The following is a 22,466-nucleotide window of genomic DNA, read 5'->3' as shown; positions in this document are numbered from 1 at the left end:
AGATGAAACAGGAATCGGGTCCTTCGATTTTAATAGTTTATTCGGATGACGTGGATAGGGAGAAGATGAACGAGTGACAGAGAGGGGGGCCTAATCTCCCTTTCCTCTTGGCTCCTCCCGCAGACACCCTGGCACGGAAGTTCCTTGGCAAAACCAGAGAGAGTGATCCTCCTGGTTAGCCCTTTTTATTACCCCCTGGCTAGGCTCCCTTTGTCCTCTCTGAAACTCTGGGTCAAGTTCAGGCTCCCAGCCAGCTACTCAGGTAGTCCACAGTAGATGGAGTCCCCTGTGGGACCCCCCAAAGGGGGAGGGTAAATTTCCTTTGCTCAACTAGATGGTCACTGGGGACTCTTCCACCTCTCAAATTCTCTTATTCTTTGCCTGGAAGGTGTCTGAAGGTTCCTCCCATTTCTAACACAAGAGACAGTACAATGTAAGGGGTAAAATTAGGGGTTTTTGACTGAATACATTATACTAGTTGGTTGCCAGGGATTAATTCAATCTCAATAAAATACTCAAGTCAGTCTGGGATTTTTATGGTGGTTTAATTACAATAGAGGGAAGAAATTAAGAAGAAGAAGAGAGAGAAAAGGGTATAAGATTTAGAACTCAGCCATGAGGCCTCCTCAGAAGATTAAAATTAGCATGGCTTCCAGCCATGAGATCTACTCCCAGATGAGGGGCCTCCTAGGAGGATAGCATTTTAGGAGGTAAAGGAAAAAGGAATCAGCCTAAATCACTCACCAAACCGCCAAGATGCAAACCATGCTGCCATAAGCCACACAAGCAAGACAGAGAGTGTTTCTGCCAGAGAGAGTGAGAAAGGAAGTGACAGGAAATATCTAGACCATTCTTTACATCACTTTCCGTGTCTCACATGTACCAACGGTAGCTTAAGCTTGACTTAGGACAGACCAGGGGGTCTGTCAGTTATTTTTTCTGATTTGTCACATGCTAGCACATGTGGTCATAGGCCATTCTCCTCAAACTCAATCCTTAAGTGGGGTGTATACATTCCTGGTTGCTAGGATTTTAAAGACTAATCAGGGTAGAGAAAATCTAAAATTCACAGCAAGAGAGAGGAGGGGAGCAGCTGGGTAGCTCAGTGGATTGAGAGTCAGGCCTAGAGACAGGAGGTCCTAGGTTCAAATCTGGCCTCAGACATTTCCTAGCTGTGTGACCTTGGGCAAGTCACTTAACCCACATTGCCTAGCCCTTACCACTCTTCTGTCTGGCAACCAATACACAGAAGGTGAGAGAGAGAGAGAGAGAGAGAGAGAGAGAGAGAGAGAGAGAGAGAGAGAGAGAGAGAGAGAGAGAGAGAGAGAGAGAGAGAGAGAGAGAGAGAGAGCAACTTCAATTGCAGGATCCACCTGGACATCTAGGGCAAGTAAGTATCATCATTCCATTAACCTGAAGTGGCAGTTCCCTCTGAAATCTTCCTCTTTCCCACAACATAGGAAAACAGAAGCTTTCTGGTCCTCCTTAGAATTCAGCCCAAGTCACACTTGATTCCAGGCTTTTGATGGGGAGCTAGACAGAAACATAATTCCAAGGATCCATAAGCATCTTCCTGAGAGAATCTCTCCACAGACCATCAGGTTCAGAAATAAAGAATATAAATGGTTAATATATACTTATTGATTGCTTCTTGGAGTCCACTGGGCAGAAGGTAGAATCACATTCTTCTGGTTCATGAACATAGATGTAATCCTTGCTCTGAAGCCCTTATCTCCATTCCTATTTTTCCTACTTAGTTCAATTTTTAGAAATGGCTACTTTGTCTCCTCAGGGTTCTAGGAATAGTCCTAATGGGTTACGGAGGGTTTCTTCTGGCTCAAAATCTCCCTCTGGCATATACTTCTCTTCAAAATTATTACTTGTAAATGAATTTAATTTTCTATGAATTCTAACAGCATCTTGGCTTGCTCTTCATCAGTCTTAAATACAGGCACATCTATGCTAATCTTAAGGAGCTTTTAGAAAGGAGTATAAGGTGAAACAGTAGGAAGAATTAGCTGAAAACACCCCACCCCATCCCCAGTTATGTGATAAACTTTCCCATCTGTACACACAGAGTCTAAGGGAAAGTGGGCTCAGGCTTAGAGAGCACGTGTGGAAAAGGCATTAACTCAGAGCTCCTGTTGATAAAAGCATTTTTCTTCCTTTCATAGGGGTGGTCAAGTTTCCAAATGCTGTGGTCCTTGGGGGATAATACTAGGAAGCTCATAGACATCCCAAATTGTCTGGATACTTTGAAGTTCAAACAATCCTCCCCCAGTTAAAGAGGAGGGAGAAAGAGAGCTAGCCTGAGGCTAAAATCAAGGCTTTCCTTTTCTCAGACTCTGTAAATGATTCCTTCTTGGGGCTTTACTGGAATGTCAGAATTGCTCTTATCTCTGGAAGAATTCTAGCCCTTGATTATAGTAGACCCCTAGAATATGACATGGTTTCTGTGAAATGCCATTCTGGTTTCTAGGACTTTTAAAATTTAATTCAATGTGTTTTATTGATTGACATTTATTCTTACGTGTTGAGGTATCAGGGCATCTAACCACTTACTTTAAATGTTGTGGGGTAACTTGATTGATTTACACAATTTATCCCAATCTAACAATTTATTAGGGTCAGCTTGACTTAATACAATTTAAAAAAAATGTAAGGTACAAATATAAATTAGAAACCCCCAAATAGTCGACAATTCACTATTCTCAATGAAATCTGAAATCCCAACTTTCCAGATGATTCATTGTTTCTAGTGAAAAATATCAACACTTGCTTTAAGTCCTTCTGAGCTCTAACATCTGGCTATTCCTAGCTAGTAAGGTGTCACACCTCAATTCCCCAGCCATTCTTCTGAGTTTTCTGTTTTTTTCCTGAGAAGTTCAAAGAGCATATCAGGAAAGGATAACTCCTTAAGCATTTTGGTTTCCAGCATAAAGGGCACATGCAGTCTCTGAATACATTTAACTGTCTTATCAGCCTTAGTCAAGTCACCACAAAATAGAACTCTATTGTTTGAATATGGGAGGGGAGAGGGAAGAGTTGAGGAAGCCTTCTAGGTTGTGAATGTGGGTGACTGGGAGGATGGTGGCGCTGTCAATAGAAACAGGGATGTTAGGAAAATGTATAGGTTTGGGGAAAAGATGATGAATTCTATGAGATGAATGGTATCCAAAGAGTACTACCACCTCTGATGCAAGGGCTTACTTAGCCCTTTTCAGGATTGCTCATTCACCTTTGATGCTTACTTTTCACCCAACTCTCACCTGTGGCTCCAAGAACCTGTAGCATGCACGGCAACTGCAGCCCTGTAAAACTATTAATGGGGATGACCTAAACCAGGTTGAGGGAAGATTATAGGCCTCAAACCCATTGAAGAGTTAGGTGGATGTCTACCAAAGTAAGTGAAGACTTCCCCCTGTTATGATTAAAATTATCTCCAGAGACATTTTTGGGAAGGAATATAAGTTTATTAATTATATCAGGTTTATTGGTTAGACCTGCATTATAACCAAGAAAGTGATATAGGTTTCTTTGACTCTCTAGCAACCAGGGATGACTTGGGCTGGGTCAGGTAGCCTAATAAATAGATTTTCAGGAACTCATTCTTCAGCCCCTCCTCCAACTATCTCAAGACATCTTTAATTGGTGATAACTAATTAAGAAGTGGCCCATCCGGGGCAGCTGGGTGGCTCAGTGAATTGAGAGCCAGGCTCAGAGATGGGAGGTCCTAGGTTCAAATCTGGCCTCAGACACTCCCCAGCTGTGTGACCCTGGGCAAGTCACTTGACCCCCATTGCCTAGCCCTTACCACTCTTCTGCCTTGGAGCCAATACACAGTATTGACTCCAAGACGGAAGGTAAGGGTTTCAAAAAAAAAAAAAAAAAGAAGCGGCCCATCAATCTATCCACCCCTCCCAATTCCCACAGGGGGGAAGGTCACATATACTGGAAAAGGATTCTTCTTCCTCTTCATCTATTAACCAAATTCTGTTAAAAAGGAGGACATTCCTAGGAATTCTAAAGGATAAAGAAAATGCAAAAAGCAGTAGAATAGATGGTATCTCTTATCCACATCACATACATAATCATTCTGCCCCTCTGCTTTTTGGGGAAAATGCACTTCAGTTTTCCCAATGAAGCACCCCAAATATGATGACCATACATTACAAGATTTAACAACTTCTACATTAAAGGCTCAGAGGGCCTGGAATATGATATTTCAGAGGACAAAGAAGCTAGGACTTCAACTAAGAATCACTTACCCAACAAAATTGAGCATAATCCTCCAGGAGAAAAAATGGGTATTCAAAGAAATAGAGGATTTTGAAACAATCCTTATGAAAAGATCAGACATGAAAGGAAAATTTGATTCTCAAATACAAGACTCAGGAGAAGCATAAAAATGGTAAACAGGAAAGAGAAATCAAAAGACATTCAATAAGAGTAGACTTTATGTAATGTGAAATTAATATCTGTACCCTAGAACTATGATTCCCAGCACTCCACTCTCCTCCTGTTGTTACATGCTAACATAGGCAGGATATAAATTCTATGTAGTTTTGCCTCTCACTCTTCCTGTGGTGGTAGCTGTGGACACAGGGTTTTTGAGCAGGTAGAAAAACTTAGTCATTTGGTTTTATTTTGTTAGATAATTACCCTTTTATTCCTTCTAAATTACATGATTATTAATGAACTTTATAAAATATAATTCTTGGAGTATTGGATAATAATTTAAACCCTACCTTTCTGGCATACCCAAAAGCTTTAGACTATGGTAACCTGCCATTGATTGTTAAATATTATTGGACTTCAGTTAATAATTGTCTCTGATTCCAGGAGAAGGGATCACAAAAAAGCCATTATACAGTGCCAAGAAGTAAAAGGCCACAGAGACCGACCAATCCTGGTGGGATTGATGAGAATCTGCACCAAGACAGAGGACTTGGTTTTGGGGTTCGAGGAAGCAGCTGTTTGACAATGTCAGACATAGGACTTCCCCATGACAGATCTAGCCAAAGTATCTCAGTCTAGATACAATTTTGCTCCCCTATCCCTGAGAGCAAAGGCAAAATCAGACCAGGAATGATATTTCCCATTTGCTGCTAAATCTAGTCCTTTTTCTGTTTTTCATAACTGTGAAATTTTTTCTGTAGTCCTGGCTGCTGACTAGGTAAGTGCATAATGCTGTGATAGTCCTACAAATTTGTGGGACATAAATCACTTTATTGGACCCTGATTCTAGGACCTGTTATAGGCTTATTCTTGCCTACTCAGAATTTTTATATACTATTTAATTTTTATATTTTTTCTTTTTCTCTATTTTTTATGTTTTTGATTTCCTTTTTTTTAAATAATATTTTATTTGATCATTTCCAAGCATTATTCATTAAAGACAAAGATAATTTTCTTTTCCTCCCCCCCACCCCCCATAGCTGACACATGATTCCACTGGGTGTCACATGTGTTCTTGATTCAAACCCATTTCTATGTTGTCAATATTTGCATTAGAGTTTCGTTTAGAGTCTCTCCTCTGTCATGTCCCCTCAACCGCTGAAGTCAGGCAGTTGCTTTTCCTCGGTGTTTCCACTCCCATAGTTTATCCTTTGCTTATGAATAGTGTTTTTTCTCTTAGATCCCTGCAGATTGTTCCGGGACATTACACCACCACCAATGGAGAAGTCCATTACATTCAATTATACCACAGTGTATTAGTCTCTGTGTACAATGTTTTCCTGGTTCTGCTCCTTTTGCTCTGCATCACTTCCTGGAGGTTGTTCCAGTCTCCATGGAATTCCTCCACTTTATTATTCCTTTTAGCACAATAGTACTCCATCACCAACATATACCACAATTTGCTTAGCCATTCCCCAATTGATGGGCATCCCCTCATTTTCCAGTTTTGGGCCACCACAAAGAGCGCAGCTATGAATATTTTTGTACAAGTCTTTTTGTCCATTATCTCTTTGGGGTACAGACCCAGCAGTGCTATGGCTGGATCAAAGGGTAGACATTCTTTTGTCACCCTTTGGGCATAGTTCCAAATTGCCCTCCAGAATGGTTGGATCAGTTCACAACTCCACCAGCAATGAATAAATGTCCCTACTTTTCCACATCCCCTCCAGCATTCTTTACTTTCCTTTGCTATCATGCTGGCCAGTCTGCTTGGTGTGAGGTGATACCTCAGAGTTGTTTTGATTTGCATCTCTCTGATTATAAGAGATTTAGAACATTTCTTCATGTGCTTATTAATAGTTTTGATTTCTTTCTCTGAGAACTGCCTATCCATGTCCCTTGCCCATTTTTGATTTCCTTTTAACAATTGATATGCATACCTCATAACTCAGCCATGTATCCCAGGGTGATCAACAGGTTGGCCAACACCCTCCTGGGGAGGGAAATTGTATAATTAATTTAAATTATAGTTTTATAAAAGTTTTTTCTTATTCGAGAGTAATTTTAGGATAAGAAACTTGCTACCTCCCTGAATCTAGAAAGTGAACTGTTTGGAGATGGCACCATAGAGATGCCTGCAGAAACCTCATACTTCACCAAAATATCCAGAATGAACTTTGTGATGTAATGAAATTGATCTGTGGGAGGTTGAACACATTTGTTTTGAATGTACACTATTATGCCAAAGGGGACTTCCCCTTAATTGGCTTTTTGTCAATGAGTCTAGCAATCACGGGTTTTGTTTTCTTTTTCTTTTCTTTCCCTTTTGTACCAAAATTATTGTAATTTCCCCCCTTAGGAAGTGCAATGTTGTATGTACCTCTAGTTGAAGATCTTTAGAGGTATAAGCTGGTTATGTTTAAATGATCCATTGGGGAGACTAGCTGCTGGGAGCCATTAAAGACCAGGCTGTTTGACACAGTCACATGTGGAAACCAGGGACTGCAAAGAAGCCCCCAGGAAGGATGGAAACATTCATTGAAACCTCCCTAAGTGACTTTCCTTATTAACATTCCCTTATTATTGGAATTGCCATGATCATTATTCTTACTTAGCCCCAGGAAAAATAGATGAGAGCAACATGCTTGCAGGGTTAATACAGATGTCCCACTCTGTGCCCCTAGGATATTACCAGGAGAGCCCACTTACAAAATTAAACCTAAGGATTCTTATATACCCACTTAGAGAGGACCCTCTCTTCTAGGCATAGAAACTTCTGGCAAATCTGTGCTCTGAATTCCCTAACCTATATCTGGGTCATGTTGATTCTACCCACTGAACCTGCCCTTAGCAACAGTGTTTCATTGACTATCTCCTTAGGCTTTGCATCTGTTGTTGTGTTCTATGGAAACATGTATATTGAGAATGAAACAGTGTGCCAAGTAGATGTGTGATCATGAGGGTATAAAATAAAGCCAAGTCTCAGCCAAGGCAGAGCAGTTTCTCTGTGAAACCCTGTGCTGCGGATTGAATATGAAAGCTGTCTCCCCTTCATCATTATTTTGCCTAATTCACCACACCCAGTCAGGAGGAACCCTTGGCTTCACAGTCCATAGGTTGGCTTGCAAAAACTAGCCTCCCAAAGGATCACAAGGGGACTTATGAAATTAATATCTGTACCCTAGAACTATGATTTCAAGCACTCCACTCTCCTCCTGTCATTATGTGTTGATGTAGGCAGGGTATAAATTCTGTATAGTTTCCTGTTGTTCTCTTCTTTTCCTGTGGTGGCAGCTGTGGATGTGGGGTTTTTGAGGAGGAAGAAAAACTTAGTCATGTGGTTTTATTTTGTTAGATAATTACCCTTTTAATCCTTCTACTTCAAGTGATTATTAATCAACTTTATAAAATATAATTCTTGGAGTGTTGGATATTAATTCAAATCCTATAGCATCTACATGGGGAGATGACTCTTGTAACTCTTAAAAACTTAGGAGTATACATAGAGGGAAAGGATGTGAGTTGAATATAATGGGATGATATAAAAATTAAATTAAAGCCTGAAAAAGAGGAATTCATTGGGAGGAGGAGTAAGGGAAAATAGAATGGGGGTAAATTATTGTGTACATAGGAGACATGAAGCTTTAATAATAGAAAGGAAGATGGAGGAGGGGTGGAGGGTAGCATGTGAACCTTACTGTCATTGGAATTGACTCAATGAGGGAAGAACATACACAATAAGTTGAGTATGGAACTCTATTTTACCCTAAAGTGAAGTAGGAGGGGAAAGGGGTAAGAGAAGGGGGTGAGGCTGATAGAAAAGAGGGAAAATTGGGAGATATGAAGATCTGAAACTAAATAGAAAATAGGAAGGAGATTAATATATAGTGATCTTAGTGGTGCAATTTTTTTACAAATCTCTTTAATAAAGGCCTCATTTCTCAAATAAATAGAGAAACAAGCCAAATATGTAAGAATACAAACCATTTTCTAATTGCTAATTAGTCAAATGATATGATCAGGCAGTTCTTAAGGTAGTTAAAGCTCTCTAAAGTAATGCAAATAACTTTAAACCACTATTAATTAGAGAAATTCAAATGAAAACAATTCTGAGGTACCATACCACATTTATTAGACAGAAAAGGAAATTGCTAAAACTTGGAGGGGATGTGGGAAAATTGAGACACAAATGCACCGTTGGGGGAGCTGTGGACTGATAAATCATACTGGAGAGTAATTTAGACCTGCCCAAAGGGATATAAACAGTAAATATCCATTAATCCAGCAATATCATTGCTAGGTTTGTATCCAAAACAGATAAAAAAAACAAGAAGGGGAAGGATGTGTGTGTACAAAAATATTTAAAGCAGTTTTTTTTAATAAATGGCAAAGAACTGGAAAGTGAAGGGATACCCATCAATTGGGGAAAGGATGAATAAGTTATAATATATGATTGTAATAGACGACTATTGTGCAGTAAGAGATGATAAGCAGGAGGAGCTCAGAGAAACCTGGAAAGACTTACATGACCTGAAGCAGAATGAAATAAGCAGAACCAGAAGAATATTGTACAGTCACAGGAATACTGTACAATAAACAACTGTGAATGACTTAGCTATTCTCAGCAATACAATGATCCAAAGAAATCCCCAAAGACTCATGATAAAAATGACATATTTTCCCAAAGAAAGAACTAATGGAATCAGAATTTAGACAAAAAAATGGAAAGATATGAGATTCTATCAATTTTTTCTTTGATGCAAATATAACTTAGCTTAAGAGTACTTCCCTTATCCTCCCTCACTCTCCCAGCCCCAGTTTGTTCTTTCTATAGTTACCTTCTATGGCGTTGACATTCACCATGTTCCTCCAGAAAGGTATTTCAAATGTGTCTGTCAGTTTCTTCTGCAGTACAGCTTCCTCTTCCTTGATCAGCTTGGAGCCTTTCTTTGACTCCAGGCCACAGAATGCATTCCAGGTCCTCTAGAACATCCTGCTGATTCCTCAGGGTCATCTGTAGGAAAGAGGAGATAGGCAGGCAGGCAGACAATGTTCTCATAATGGGTCTTTCTACAGGGCATTTAAAGTTGCCAGAGGGCTTTTCCAGGTCATCATTTGAGCCTCATAAAAATGTTGGGAGGTGAGAAAAATAGGTCTTATTGATGGGGGTAGATAGTGGGAAGTGAGAGGTAGTAATAGGAACAAGACCTTCATACTCTAAAATCTTGTACTTCTTACTAGTTAGTACTGGTTGAACAGCAACTGTAAAACCTGTAGTTTCAGCATTAGTCAATTGTGAATTGTTGATTGATCAGTTCCCCCCTCTTTGTACTGGATTTGTAATATTTTATCCTGGGCATCAGCTTTCTGTTTTATTAATTACTCAGATTATTCTATATTTACTTTAGTTCAGAACTGTAAGACACAATTAATTGCCTATAGTGGTCTTCCAATGTAATGCCACCTGTCCCATATTCTCATTCTAGAAGGGCAGGGACATCTCTTTCACATTGACAAATGATGACAAGGTGGCAATGGAGAACAAGGGACCTGTGCACTGGGGACTCTGGCATTCCAGAAGGATCCCCCAAGCCTGCGCATGCTTCTTGTTCCCTATGATGGACATGTCAAAACACGAAACACACCTCCACCTCAATTTGGTCATGCTCATTTTCCAAGGTTTTTGGTTGCATGCCCAATTCATTGTCTTCTTGCTCTTTTTTGTTAATATAGGCACTCAGGGATATAAATTTTCTCCTGAGTACTGCTTTGGCTGTATCTCATAAATTTTGATTGTTGTCATTCTCTTCAATGAAATCAGTAATTGTTTTTATGATTTGTTCTTTAACCCACCAGTTTTGAAGAATTAGATTATTTAATTTCCAATTAATTTTTAATTTGCCTCTCCATGCATACTTGCTAATTATAATTTTTTTCTCATTAGGATCTGAAAAAATTGCATTTATTATTTCTGTTTTCCTGCATTTGTTTGTGATGTTTTTATGCCCTAGTACATGGTCAATCTTTGTATATGTACTATGTACCAGGGTTTTTGGGAGAGGTGAAGATTTCTCTGGAATGGGAGATAACTAGCTGCCAGACCCTAATAAAGATGCCAACTGATCCACAGAGGTGAGGAAGCTGCTACTACAGCTGGAGCTGCTACTCTGCACATGGAGCTACTACTCTGCATTGGAGCTGGTACTCCATACTTGGAGCTGCTATTCCACACCTGGAGAGCTGCTATTTCACCATCTTCAGAGAAGCTACTCTATTAGCCCACGGTCTTGTCTGTAAGCACTTAGGCTACCTGATTAGGCCCCAGACTATTCCACTATCTATTAGACTATTATACCACCTTATACCTCTTCAAATAAAATTATTTTTATTACTTCTGGATTGAATGGAATTTGAGTCTCCCATTCTTGGGGTGAAACCCTACTATAAACTTTGGTGTGTTTCTCCCATGACATTATCATTCCCCATTTTGCAGATGAGGAACTGTGGGCACACAGTTAATAGGGGTCAGAGGCAGGATTCAAAGGCAGTTCTTTCTGACTCCAAGCACAACATTGTAGCCAGTGTATCATGGTGTAGTGAGCTCTAAAGGCGACTAGGAGGGGGCTGCTTTTCTGGGGAAGTGATCCTACCCCAGTGAAAATGATTACAGTTTTATGACATTCTTAAAGGCAGTCAGTGGTGTATGGGGTGCTCAGGGAGGGGTAGTATCTCTGGTATGGAGGGCCTGTTGTGCCCTCCTAGGGCAGCTCTCCAGCCACTGACCCTCACCTGACACCCAGCTCTCACTTGTGGCTCCTAGTAGCTGCTGGCATGCGGCAGCAGCCACACCCGGGGCAACGGCTTCGACAGGCCGGCTAAACCTTGTGAGGGTAGCCATCGGGTCAACATCGACCCCTGGTGAACTAGGGCTTTGCTCACCCAGCATGTGAAAACTGCTTCGGCGGAACAGACGGAAGAAACCAATAAGAAGGTTCAACGGCTGAGATGGCGACGCAGCAAAGCACTGTGGAGTGCTTAGGGCGTGTTGGAGCACAAAGGACAACACGGCCATCCAATGCAGCTGAGGAAGTCTCCAGGTGTAACGACTTTTCGTGCCACTGGACCCAGGCTTCCAACGCCGAGAGAGTGGGACTGTCTCTGTGCATCGACACGCACAAGTGTCTTTGTGCACAAAAACGCACAAAGACAATCATCATCCTCGGTTCAAGAGACAACCAACATAAAGGCAGTCAGTGGAGGAAATGAGCCTGAAGGGAAAGAAGCATCCAGAGCAATGCTGTAGAGCTCAGGAAGTACAGGGTTCTGGCTGAAATTTATATCACTAGAGAAGAGTTTTCCACCTTAATGCCAGGAGTAAAAAGGAGCTTCTGTTTTCAAGATGACCTTGTACAGAAGCCAAAGGGGGCCCTGAGTCCTTCTGTGGACAGACTTGTCTCTGTAGATGGGAGTTATCTTGACCAATTTGTCAAAAAGTTACTTCTTGCTTCTGAGAGCCCAGGGGAGCTGGGCACACACAGACATATGAACAATTTAGCCAGATATAACCTTCTTCTTCCTGCTCTCCAGATTCCTGCTGTCCATACTGCTCAGGATTCAGGTCAATACGGTCTTCCTAGCTATGGCAGAGAGCCCAGCAAAGGCAATGAAGCTGTCCAGAGAGCACAGCAAGAGTTAGCCATGTGGCCATGGCATACATGGCTTTAGAGCATGACTCCAGGAAGCCTGCCTTGATTCTCTCCCAGCTCCATTTTCTTAGGTCCTTCCCAGATATATTCTAAAGTCTTTTCTAGATCTGACATTCTATGTCTCAAGAACCTTCCAACATCCCACACTCTGTGTTTTAAGGTTTCTCCCAGATTTGACATTCTCTTTTCTAAGGGCCATTTCTGCTCTGACACTTTCTGTCATGAGGTCTCTCCTTGCTCTGATATTCCTTGTTGTAGGGTGCATTCTAGGTCTGACATTTTCTGTTCTGAGATTCCCCCCCCCCCAGCTGACATTCTACAAGCTAAGGCCCTTTCCACTTTTTATGTCTGACGTTCAGTGTTCTACAAGGTTTTTCCTGACTTTGAGACTCAGTTTGCCTTTTTATACCTTCTTTCTCTGTTTCCTGGTTTTGCCTTCTGAGGCCAAATAAGACCAGTTTCATTCATCTTTATGTGAGAGTCCTTAAATCCTTGAGGATATCGATGCTGTTTCTCCCACACCCACCCACAAGTGGACTCTTTCCCAGCCTCCATATTCTCCATCCTATCAGCCTGATCTCGTACAGAACATGAACTTCCAGCCCTCTGGCACTCTAGTCACTTTCCACTACATTCTGTACTTGATCAGTGTCCTTGCTCAAATGGGTCCCCCATCACTGAACACTGCCCTCCAGCTGTAGTCCCACATACTAATACCAGTTTTTTTGGCTGCTGAATCATGCTGCTTGCTGACTCCTAGAGGGTTCTCAGTTCACTAAACCCCCTCATTTTCAGAACAACTGATCTTGGGACACGCCTTCTCCATAGTCTTGAACTTGGGAAGATGATTTCTTGAACCTCAGTATGAAGGTCACAAATATTTCTACGATTTGTGGTCCAGCCCTGACATGCTGTGTTTTGATTATGTCTCTTCTCTTGAGAGCCTGGTATTCTGTGACTCAGAGTCTTTCTTACCTAGATTTGTAGTCAAGGTTAAAGCCAGAGAAAAGCATGATTCCAAGATGAGTAAAGACAAACTCATACTTACAGGTACATCAGGAATAGGTTTTGTCATCAGAGAGACACTGAGTATAACCAAGACTCTCAGTGTGAAGGGGACGATGGCAAAATAGGAGAAAGGTCACCCACAGATGATCTTGGGACACTTGCTGGCTCCATGCAGGTGCCTGTCCCTTAGGCAAACTCAGCAATCATATGAGTCAGTCCAACCATTAGTCCCCAGAAAGCCCCCTGCCAAAGAGAGTCAAGAAGAGGGGTTTAGGCTGCTTTCAGGATAAGGGAGCACAGAGTACACAAAATGACTTTTGTTGAAAAGATTTATTGAACACTAGAATGGAAATAACAATAAAAAACCAACATGAAACTTTTGTATGTGATTCTAAAAATGTCAGAAATACAAGGGAAACCAAGTCCTGCCTTATTTATTTTTCAGATGAGAAAACTAACTTCCAGATAACTTAAATGATTTTCCCCAAGAAGCCTGACTCCTAATTTAGGACACTTTATACTATATGTTTATAATAGATAATTATTAATATTATGTCATATTCCTGCTGAAAATATGGGATGTTGGGGCATCTAGGCATGTGAGAAGAAGTGACATTTGGGGATCCCCAGGAAATCAGTCAGAGTCCTTTCCACCTCTACACACAGAACTTCCTCATTCTGATTTACCTGCTCATTAACTCTCTTGGTTTACCTCATCAAATCTAGACCGAGTTTTCTATAGACTAACAATGTATAACCATCTAACCCAGATTCTCACAGAATGCCTACATGACTAGTTTCTTGGAAAAACATGTAGTTTCTACAAAGTACAGCAGAGAGGGGCTAGAAACCTCAGGCGAAGTTATGGGGCTCCATGTATGACTCTAGTTAGACTATGGCTTTGATTTTATTGGGATCTCCTCTCACTACTGGGGGATAATCTTCTCCACAGCTTTGCTGAATGGAGTTAGGCTTTGCCAGTCCCCACATTTCTTTCTCCATTCAGTTAGGCTATCTTTCCTGGGGTCTGCATGTCTGTATTTCTCTCAAATCCCTATGAAGGTTCACGTTATATTCTCTGGATAATGGTCAATCGAGAAACCTTCATGCTCTTGGCAATCAGGCTCTGAATCTCAGAGTCACTCCTGATTTCATACTCCATTCAGTCACTAAAGTGATTTTTCTAAAGCAGAGGTCTGATCATGTCACCTCCCTACTCAATAAACTGCACTGACTCCCTATTGCCTCCAGGAATAAAAACATAACCCTCTGCTGGGTATTCAAAGCCATTCATAATCTGACTTTTTCCTACCTTTCCAGTCTTCTTATACTTTACTCCCTAACACATGCTTTCCAATCCAGTAACACTGATCTTCAGGCTGTTCCATAGACAAGATGTTTCATCTCTTGGCTCTGGGCATTCTCTCTGGCCAGCTCCATACTTGGAATCCATTCCCTCCTCTACTCCCACCATTGACCTCTCCGGCTTCCTTTAAGTCCCAACTAAAATCCTCTCTTCTATAGGAAGCCTACCCCAACCCCTCTTAATTCTAGTGTCTTCCCTCTATTCATTATTTCCTATTTACCTTATATGTACTATGGCTTGCTTTGAGTGTATATATCAGTATGTTATACACATGTATATAGATATATATTCACATATGTATGTGTGTTTGTGTTTGCATATTGTCTCTCCCATTAGATCATGAGCTCCTTGAGGACAGGGACTGTCTTTTGCCTCTTTTTATATACTTAGCATTTAGCACAGAGCCTGGCACATGGTAGATACGTAATAAATGTTTCTTGATTATAATTTTGGATGGTCATGAATGTCAGACCAAGAAGTTTGAACTCTCAGTAGGGGAGAGACCATCACTAGGTACAAGGAAAGGTGGCTGCCAGTGTGTGTCAAGGATGAATTCGAAGGGGAAGAGTGTGGAGGTTGGAAGACAGGTTAGAGGGCTATGACAATAATTCATGGAGGGCAATAGACTTATACTAACGTGGTAGCAGTGGGAATAGAAGAGGGGACAGAAATGTAAAATATTAAGATATGAAAGACTCTGGGGCATCTGGGTAGTTCAATGGATTGAGAGCCAGGCTCAGAGATGGGAGGTCCTGGGTTCAAATCTGACCTCAGACATTTCCTAGCTGTGTGACCCTGGGCAAGTCACTTGACCCCTATTGCCTAGCCCTTACCACTCTTCTGCCTTAGAACCAAAACATAGTATTAATTCTAAGATGGAATATGAGGGTTTAAAAAAAAAGATGTGAAAGACTCTTATGAACTCTTGCTAAACAATGTAAGAAGACCTGTGGGACAGTATTACACAAAAAGTACAATATAAATGGGAAAGGGGGGGGGGAATCCTCTATGTGGGTATTTAGCACTCCCCAAATGAAACAATGCCTTCTGATGAGAAGGATCAACGTGCTCCTAGAGCAGAGATAACAAATTGAGAGCATCTCCCTTTCTTTGCAAAAGTGGGGGGACTATTGGTATGGAATGTTGCATATGCTTACAGATTGCATTGAGAGGTTGATTTGTTCTACTTAACTTTTTTTCTCCTAATCTTTTAAAATTCTCTGTCACTTGGGAAGATCTCTGGGTAGGGGAGGAGGAGGAAAGGATATTAATTTGAAAATGATAATGATGATGATGTAAAAGCTATTGATCAATATTGATCCTTTTAAAAAAGGAGGCTATCAGTGTTTAAGATGTCAAAGATATAGAGTTGATAGGACTTGCTAACTGATAGAAGGTGATGGAAAGTAAAAAGTTGAACACTAGAGTTTCACTAGAGTGAATAGGTGAATTATAGATTAGAGTTAAAGTGGATCTTAGAGATTTCATAACTCCACCTTTTGTAGATGTGTGTGGTGCTGCTACTGAAGGGAATAGTGAAGTCAGAAGGAAGAGAAGGATTTGGGGGAAAGATGATGACCTCTATTTAGGATATGTTGGATTTTAGATGCTCCCAGGACATCCAGATGGAGGTGTTCTATATGCAGTTGGAGATGCAGAAATATGGGAGCCATCAATAATTGTTTGAGCTGTGAAATGATAAGAATTTCAAGTGAGAGTGTAGAGAGAGCAGAGAAGAGGGTGGAGAGTAAAGAACATCTGCCTGAAGGAGGAGGAAGAGGATGAGAAACTGGGGAAGGAGAGGCAAAGATGGAAAAGCAGGTTACTAGGTGGGAGGTTGGTATGGCACTGAATAAGTAAGTCAATTTAGGTATTATTGCTATTTTTTTTAATTGGCAGGACCTATCCATGAGCAATTAGTATTTCTACATTTATTCAGTTCTATATTTCTGTAGACGTTCATAGTCATATTCTTATAGTTTTGTTCTTTCTTTTATAAAATGCAGACAGTTTCTGTGTGTCTTGGTAGATAGACTCCCAAGTATTTTATACATTCTGTAGTTATTTTGAACATCATTTTCCTTTCTATCTTTTCCTGCCTTTTTTGGTAACATACAGAAATGTAACTTTAAGAGAGAGCACCATCTAGAAGCCAAGAGAAGAATTAGTCTTATTCTGCTTAGCCTTAGAGAGCAAAGGTAGGAGCATAAGAGCTCTAACTCTGGAGGAGAGTCTTGGCTTGAACCTCGTGTCTGTGTGACTTTGGGAAAGTCACTTCTCTTGGCCCTGGTTTCTTATGGAGCTACCTAGGGGTGGAAAGGGAAAGAGAATAAGCATTCATATAGCTCCTGCTATGTGCCAGGGTCTGTGCTAAGCACTTTACAAATAGTATCTCATTTGGGGGACCCTGGATAAAGACATGGAGGAGTGGAGAAGTCCAAGGGAACTCCAGGTAGGGAGCAGGATTATCATGCAGGTAACTAAGGTCTCTCTCCAGAGTTTGAGGCTCTCCAGTGTGGTCCTGACCATTCTCAGAAATAATTCTCATCTCCGATATATTTTTGTTATGGCTTTTTGTTAGGTTACGTTATATTATGTTATGGCCCTTTAAAACTGGATTTCCTAGTTTTGTGACTATATTTGAGGCATTAGAGAACAATTAAACTCACTAGTTCATAGACTCATGGGGATTTGAGCTAAAAGGAGCCCTAGGGTGAATAAGCATTTATCTTGTGCCCACTATATACTAGGCACTGTACTACGTGCTTTTTAGAAATATTGTCTAATTTGATCATCTAATCTAACCATTTCAGATTATAGAGGAGGAAACTGAGTCATGGAGAGGTGAATGGTCTTAGGATCATTGGTTAAGAGTTGGAAGGAGCTGTAGAGAGCCTGGAATCAACTCCTGATTTTAATTATTTTTACAAAACTCAATTAACAAGCACCAAGGGCTCTTCCAACCCAAAGATTATAAGATCGTGCACCTGCCCCCCGCCATGGTCTGCATATCTTTTTGTCTTTCTGCTTCACTTACAGGATCAGAAAACTTGAATCTGAGTCCAGATTAGCTGGGTGACCTCAGGGAAGTCCTGCCCTATTTCTGATCCTGCTTTCCTTCTCTGGAATGAGAGTTGGACCAGACTGATGATTAAGCTCTAGGAGTTTAGGAGATCCAAAGCAGTCCAGGTTCCATTAGTTAGACCCAGCTCCATAGAACACCCTCTCCCCAGTTCTTGGTAGCCTGTCCTGTACCCTTGCTAGAATCAGAGGAGAAAAGGTAGCTGCCTTCTTGCCCTGCTCCTCTCATCTCTATCAAATGACATCACCGCAATTGAAATTTAGAGATGAAATTGGAAAGACATGGAATGAGCTATAACGATGGCTGGTGGATGCTGGAAGGCTGATGGGTAGAGCCTTGGGGAGGTTTCTATCAGGAGGGTCTCGCTTTTATTTTCTCCTGTGAAGGGGGGTGTGTGTGAGTGTGTGTGTGAGTGTGTGTGTGTGTGAGTGTGAGTGTGTGAGTGTGTGAGTGTGTGTGCGCGAGTGTGTGCGCGAGTGTGTGTGAGTGTGAGAGTGTGTGTGTGTGAGTGAGTGTGTGAGTGTGAGTGTGTGAGTGTGTGCGCGCGAGTGTGTGCGCGAGTGTGTGTGTGTGAGTGTGTGTGTGTGTTCCTCTTCCTATACTTGGATAAGAAGGGTGTAGCCACGATGTGTGGGTGACCTTCCTGGTAATAAATACAGAAATAATTTTGGAGTGGGGGTGAGGGTGTGGGCATGGCCTACTTCTGGGCTAAATTTGTCAGCTTGTCACAGAGCCCCTTGTCCATCATGGCACTTCAATCATTAGGTCACAAAACATTTTCTTAGTGTGTTTCTTTCCGGGGAAAACTCTCCTGAGCCTAGAACAAGGCAGATGTTAAGAAGATAGTTTTAGAACAGGGACTGCCAGAACTGGGTGGGGGGTGCTCAGAACTGGGTGTCAAAGCTGGGAAGGGCCTTAGGACAGAGAATGTCAGGACTGGAAGGGGTCTTAGAACAGGGGCTGTTTAGGGTTGGGGGGATCTCAGAACAGAAGATATCAGAGCAGGAAAGGTCCCGAGAACATAAAACGTAAGAGCTTTGAGACACCTTAGAACAAGGAATGTCAGAGATGGGAAGGACTTGGATGTTAGAACAGAGAAGGTCCGAGCTGGCAGGAGCCAGTTATTAACAAGCTGAATTCAGTGGAATCAAAAAAGACCAAAATGTAGTCCAAAAAACAGAGGATGATCTGAGAAGGGAGGAGGGCAGGGTGGGATCAGGAAAAGTCTCCTATAGAAGGTGGGATTGGAACTGAGTCTTGAAGAAGATTAGGGGAGCCAGGAGGGCGGGAGATCATTCCAGGATGGGTACAGTCAGTGCAAAGTTGTGGAACCAGGAAATAAATGTCACAAATAGCAAGAAGGCCAGCGCTGCTATACCATGGAATAAAAGAAGGGAGCCATGTGGAAGAAGCCTGGAAGGGTTGGGCGGGACCAGGGGGGTTTACATTCCAAAGAAAAGGTTTTATATTTGATCCTGGAGGTCATAGGGAGTTACTGAAGGTTATATGGAGTCAACACAGTCAGATGTGGCTTTGGGAAAAGACATGCTGACAGTTGAGTGGAGGATGGATTAGAGTGAGGAGGCACAAGACTAGTAGGGGGACCAGTTAGGAGGCTTTTGGAACAATCTAAGTGAGAGGTGATGAGGGTCTGTGCCAAGAGGGTGACTGAGTGAGTGTAGAGAAGGGAACTTCACTTGAATCTATTTCAGGAGCAAGTCAAGACATCGCCTGTGATGTTATTGATCTTTGAAAAATGAAGGACAGATACCAAGAAATAAGAGACATGTTGTGAAGGTAGAAAAGACATGACTTCTAAAGTGTTGGGGCTGGGACAGCTATGTGGCTCAGTGTATTGAGAGCCAGACCCAGAGATGGGAGGTCCTGGGTTCAAATATGACCTCAGATACTTCCCAGCTGTGTGACCCTGGGCAAGTCACTTAACCCCATTGCCTAGCTCTTACCACTCCTCTGCCTTGGAACCAATACTTAGTATTGATTCTGAGATGGAAGGTGAGGACTGGAAGGACCTTAAGATAGGTGAATAAAGCTCAGACCATAGACCATCAAAGCTTGAAGGAACCTTGCAAGAGAGGACAGAATATCTGAGCTAGACAAGCTCTGGCTTGTCTAGCTCAACCCATTCTCCATCTCCTCCTGCATTTTATAGGTGTGAACACTATGGTGCAGGAAGCCTAAGAACTCCCCCACCCCCGCCCCACTCCCAGGTGTCAGAGAGTTATTGGTGGAGGGAGAGGCAGTTCCTCACACTAAAGTATTAGGGCCTCAGTGCACCTCTTTTTCCAAGGGACTCTGCATTTTGAATATGGATTCTGAAGTGGGAGACTGCTAATGGTGGAATTGTAGGCATCTTTAATAGTGGAGCGTTTGGGTGGGAGTGCGTTTTCCAGGTAAGGCCCATGGCTGTGTTCTGTGGCTGCCACAGCCCTCTCCTCCCCCAGACTCTCTTTTCTTCCCCCAATACACTGGAGAAGCTCCCTGGAGCAGTAAACAAATATTTCAGTTTAATTCTGTTGGGTTGAAATCTAATCAGGAAGAGACAGAAGGGGTAAAGCCCCCAGAGACCCAGGAAGAAGGGAGGTGGAAGTGGGAGAAACACCAAACCCCTGCTAGATCAGAGACAGCTTCTCCTCAGCCCCCTTTTTCTCCTCTTTCGCCCACCCCTACACTTTCCTTTTCTCTTCTCCCCCATCTGTCTCTCCCACCCCCATCTCCAATCCTTGGCCATCCCCCTATCCACTGAGATGGTTACCTTGGCAACCAGTTCCTATGAAGTGACATCACTAGTTGCCAAAGCAACACCTCCCAGGGCAGTGACATCACATCATCACCATGGCAACACTTCATGAAAGTACTTTTGTGTGATGGGACCCACAAAAAGCATTATCTTCAATAGCTGTGGGAGGGGAGGCAGAATATTAAAGGAGAATAATCTAGGGTCCAAAAGAAAGCATTATGGATTTGGGAAAGGGGATGGTAGAGCAGACAGTGCCAGAGATGGGGATGGATGGATGGATGCACCTTGGGCTTACCTTCGCCTTCTGCCTAACAGGCACCTGGCTCATCTGATCTGCAGATCTTCCAAGGAGAAGCAGGAGCCATTGGAGTCTAGACTCCAGATCTGGTTTCCCTCCAGAGTATCTATGGAATCTTACCCAACTGTGCTAGCCCTGGAGGGACTCAGTTATCACACCTGGAAAATGAGACTCACTCAGGCCCCTTCTAGTCCTAGCATACTATTCTACTAAGGTTCCTTTCTGCTCGAGCATTTGGTATTCTATGTCCCAGGGTACCTTCTAGTTCTAATGCTGACATTCTGTGTTCTATGTTCTAAGGCCCCTCTCAGTTCTGACACTTGTTCTAGGTCCCCTCCTAATTCTGACTTTCTCTGTTTTAAACCCCCTGCCAGCCCTGACATCCCCTGTTCTAAGGTCCCTCCCAGCTCTGACATCCCCTGTTCTAAGGGTCTTTCCAGTTCTGACATTCCCTGTTCCAAGACCCTTCTCAGCTCTGACATCTCATGTTCTAAGACCCTTCCCAGCTGGGATGTTCCTTGTTCTAGGGTCCTTCTCAGCTCTGACAATCCATGTTCTAAGATGCCCCTCAGCTCTGGCACTCCCTGTTCTCAGGCCTCTCCCATCTCTGACATTCCTTGTTGTAAGGGCCCTGCCAGCTTTGATGTTCTCTGTTCTCTGTCTCAAGATCTCTCCTAAGTAGGGAGCCAGTGGGTCATAGAAGCAAGAACACAAGAGCTGGGAGAAGTCTTAGAGACTCGCTAGCCACTCTCTGGTCCCCGAGGCCTTTCTTTTCAAAGTTTCTTTGTAACATGGCACAGAACCAGACTTCCTTTCACAGGAAGGCTGAGGTACAGCAGAAGACTGGACCTGGCTCCTGGGGCCCCGGAGAAAGGCTGACAGTCCCCTCTCAGGCCACACCACTTGAGTGTTCTTGAGACAGTGGTACTAGCTCTTGGCTTATCCCTCAGTGAATAGGGTTGGAGAATCCCAGGCTAGGGAAGAGGGAAGGGCTGGCTTGGGAAGGAGAGCCGGGTCCCTGCAATCATATCCCAGGAGAAGGTGTTTTCTTTGCCTTGTTGGAGGAAGATGAATCCAAAGACAGATAAAGAAGGGACTTGAGGGATTTAGCAAGTCTGAATTGAAATTCAGTGTTGAAACTCCCTCTGCTGATAATCAACCTTACTGAGCCTCAGGTTCTTCATCTGTAAAATGGAGATCATAATACTTGTAGCATTTACTTGGCAGGGTTGTTGGGAAACTCAGATGCAAGAATATTATGTGAAGTAGTAAAGAAATGCCAGTTATTATCATAGAGGCAGAGAGGACTTGAATTCAGACCTTTGGAATACCAAGACTGCACTGCCTCATTCATTTTACAGAGAAGAATACTTCAGAGAATGCTCATAGGATCCTGGATCTCGGACTAGAAGGAATCCCAGAAGCTACCTTGTCCATTCTCCCCATTTTGCAGATGAGAAAACTGAGGTTTAGGGTTACTGAGGTTACTGTGGTTTACATGAATTGCCTAAGGTTGACAGTAAGTATCAGAGGCAAGATTTGAACCTAGGTCCTCTGACTCCCAAACTCGGATTCTTTTATCTGTGCCTTGTCACAAATGACAATGGTAGACCTGGTATTCGAATCCAGATCTCTTGGGGAAGGGAATTCTGGCTTATTCGCACTATCCCATGTTGCAGCCCTAAGTCTTCCTGCTTTTGTAGACCCAGAAGGAGAAACCGTGGCTTTTTTCCTAAGGAGTGGCTCACAGTGACAGGGAGGCACTGGAAACCCTCCCTCCTTTCATACTCAGCTGATAATCACACAATTACAGGGTCTCAGAGGGAGCTCTTTCATGCAACCCAGCCTGA

At 42.5% G+C, this 22,466-nt stretch overlaps 1 protein-coding gene across 1 annotated transcript in view; it reads left to right on the top strand.

Moving 5' to 3' along the window:
• The window catches only part of LOC100028951 (sodium/glucose cotransporter 1), a 192,107-nt gene that overhangs the window by 34,445 nt on the left and 135,196 nt on the right, over positions 1–22,466 (top strand). The gene's annotated exons all lie outside the window — the stretch shown is intronic.

This window comes from Monodelphis domestica, chromosome 3 (assembly GCF_027887165.1).
Source record: "Monodelphis domestica isolate mMonDom1 chromosome 3, mMonDom1.pri, whole genome shotgun sequence".
Taxonomy (NCBI): Eukaryota; Metazoa; Chordata; class Mammalia; order Didelphimorphia; family Didelphidae; genus Monodelphis; species Monodelphis domestica.
This window is presented reverse-complemented; position numbering and strand designations above follow the sequence as displayed.